Source organism: Cucurbita pepo, chromosome 13, assembly GCF_057944985.1.
Source record: "Cucurbita pepo subsp. pepo isolate OVF chromosome 13, ASM5794498v1, whole genome shotgun sequence".
Taxonomy (NCBI): domain Eukaryota; kingdom Viridiplantae; phylum Streptophyta; class Magnoliopsida; order Cucurbitales; family Cucurbitaceae; genus Cucurbita; species Cucurbita pepo.
In genome coordinates, this window is record NC_141810.1 from 2,814,427 (window position 1) to 2,817,866 (window position 3,440).

Sequence of the window (3,440 nt, forward strand, 5' to 3'; positions counted from 1 at the left end):
AATATACATTAATTAATTTGATTAAATTTTGTAATTTTCATATATTATCTTATAATTTGGAATCTGGAATTGGATGTGAGAGCTAGGTGGCAAAGTATTAATTTATATTTGTAATTGAAAACAAATATGTATATGGGAGTGTTGTGCATATGAAGTATTATACAATAACAACAGAAAATATCATTCTAACAATCTCTATATATTCATATAATAGTATGACATGTGAAGCATCTCTATTTCTTTATGAAACTGATCATATTATATGTTTTATTGTTTTTCATGTGGTATCGAATTTAAATATCATTGGCCCAATAGAGGTATGCCACATCATCATAATTTAGTAAACATTGTTAATGGTAATCAATAAGCATCTATATGAAAATCATATAATTTAAAATGCCTAGATATAACCAAAGTTTAAAATATCGATGCTAATCTGAAAATTTAAATTTTATGTAAATGTAGATAAAAATGTTAACAAAAGGTCGATGTGAACGAATATTTCTTTAAAAATAAAAAAATAAATATTATCAATTTCATGAAGGACATACTTTCAAAACTTATTAGAGAAGGTTCATTAATTCTTTTTTAAGAAAAAAAAACACCATAACTAATATATGGACTAAATTTAATGGTTATTGCAATGGCATGAACTCAAATAGAACAAAGTCTATTGAATGGAGAAAAAAAAATGCCATACAAGAAATTTGAACTATATTATTACCTCTTCAAATGCTAGGATTAAATAGAAAATTTAGAGATATGTATTAAATACGGAGTTGGATTCTTCAAAGAACAGAGTTGCTATTCATGGAAGAGGAAGTGGAGAGAAATTTCTTTGTGTTAGCTAAAAGGTTCTAAAGATAAGAATATATTACCCTTCCCATCTTCACCGGACACCTGTCCAATTCCCTCCTTACATTTTACTATGAAGTGTTTAATTTGATTTCTACAAAAAAAAAAAAAAAAAAAAAAAAAAAAAAAAACATTATGAGTGAAAATTGATATAGAAAGCGAGGATGAAGATGGTCTCAAACATCTTGGAAATAAGAACGCGTTTACATTTTGCTCCAAATCACGGGAAATCTGGATGAAGTCAACATTTCAAGTTTGTTATGAGCTCAAAGATTAAGGGAAGAACAAGAGGAAAATTATGGGACCCCATCTCACCAAGTCTCCAAAATTAAGCTGTTTCCATAAACTTCTGAGCTCTTCAACTCTGCCAGCTAAAGTCCTTATCACACATCGATGATGGAGTTATCATTATTTTTTTATGATTGTACGCCACTTTCAGCTTCCATAAGCCCAATAAAAACCCCAACCCGTCTCCAATTCTCCCACACCAACCTCTCACCTCACAATTACCTTACTTTTGGTTTCCATTCAGTTCAAAACAATGGCTTTCAAAGCTACTGCCTCTCTCGCCTTACTCCTCGCTCTCAATCTTTTCTTCTTCTCCCTCGTCTCGGCCTGTGGTGACTGCTACCCTAACCCCACACCTTCCCCTGAGGATGGAAAATGCCCTAAAGACACTCTTAAACTAGGAGTTTGTGCCAAATTGCTCGGCGGTCTGGTCGATGCAACCATCGGCAAGCCACCGGTGACTCCCTGCTGCAGTCTGATCAATGGCCTAGTTGATCTTGAAGCTGCGGTGTGTCTTTGCACTGCCCTAAAAGCCAATGTGTTAGGAAAGGACCTCAACATCCCCATCTCCCTCAGCTTGCTTCTCAATGCCTGCGGCAAGAAAGTTCCCAATGGATTCCAGTGCTAATTTACCATCTTTGTTGCTTCAATTATTATTCAATATTGGTTAATGTCTTAAAATAACTACAATTGTAGCTCGCTTCTTTGTTTTTCTTCTTGTTTTTTCCATTTGTGTTTGAAGGTCAATAAGTTCACCTAATGGTGATTTGCTTAGTGATTGATGTTTTAATATATTAAAATGAAAGAATTTATTATTTCCGTCTTCTTTTCGTAATTCTACCACCAGTTTAACGAGTTACCTCTTCGAGCCTCAACTGCTTGATAAATTTAACACGCAAATACATAAAATGTCTTATAACAATTGACTTAGACATTCGGTTTGTTTGTTGGTGGAGAGCACCGTTAAGTGTTAAAATTCAAGTGCATGATCCATGTTTTCTAAAGACTGCACTAGAAATTAGAGGTGAAGAATGAGTTTTGGTCCGACTCTATCGACACAGACACTCCATTCATTCCTACAATATCTTTCATATACGGTTGTGTCCAACTGCCTACAATTTAGGTATCATTGTGTGAAAATTAGTATTTGGACTTGGTAAGTTTAACGATTATTGTCCATACCACCGTATATCCTTTCGAAGTTCACCTACGATGAAGTTCATTACTATATTTTCCTACTTTTTTTCTAGATTATTTAGGAGTTGTAACATCTATGTCGTCGGTAGGTCGTCATAATTCAACTTATCGCATGAATTTTACTTGGGTTGACAGATTAATAATTTCCAAACATCCTACAATAACTTGTATCCCCTCTTCCTAAGTGTTGTGGTTCTCTAGCATTTTTGCTTGAGGGATACCTCTATTGGTACGTGTTTTTTTTTTTTTTTTTACCAAGAACTTTGGTTCAAAGGTTATTGTCCCCTATACATCTCTCCCTAGGAGATTTATGGGTCCTACGGTCATTGAACAACTCAATTCTAGTCTATACCTAGGTTTTATGCGTTCTCCGCAACAAGACCTAATACCTGCATCTAAGCTTCATATGCTCCTTACGACATCGTCTGAAAGTCTTTAGGGTATCTTGAGTTCTAACTCTAAGAGTTTTTTTGTTAAGTCTTGAGGCACAATAAAAGCAAGATTCTTAACATGTAAGTCCAAATTGATATGAGTTATAAACAATTATGATAATATGCATAAATTTTTAAACATCAAATTTCATAAGCATAGTATTCATACAAACCTTGATTTCTTATAAAGAGTCTTTGGGTAGTTTCATTATTTTCCTCATGGTTGGTGCCCCAAACGTGTTCTTATCCCTCGTGAGGTCTCACATGATTAGCCTTAAGCTCATAAATAAATCTTATATAAAGTTCCATAACATTTGAAGTCTTTTTAGGGTGTTGAAACATCTCATAATTCTTACATGGTTATTTTAATCATTTACCACCCTCAAATTTTGGTTTGAGTTCTTTAACATATTCCAATAGCTTTAAACTTTGAATAATCCCTTTAAACCAAGAAATAAATTTCATCGTAAAAATTTCTGCTATTTAGAGATCACTCGAGTCAAAGATCGGTGGTGTGTACTATAGAGGCATTTTTGTCATTTTACACCTATCCTTGGTTTAGCCTCTTAACATAATACAATAACCACAAATTTCATGTATAACCTAATCACGTTCTATTAACTCTTCAGTTAAAATTTAATGAGCAGTGAAGTCCATTTTAGTGGGTTA

The 3,440-nt window shown here is 33.5% G+C and overlaps 1 pseudogene; it reads left to right on the plus strand.

Annotated features, from left to right (window-relative positions):
• The first annotated feature begins 1,353 nt into the window (after nt 1-1,353).
• Nucleotides 1,354-1,858, plus strand: LOC111809083 (14 kDa proline-rich protein DC2.15 pseudogene; annotated as a pseudogene).
• Nucleotides 1,859-3,440: the final 1,582 nt, after the last annotated feature.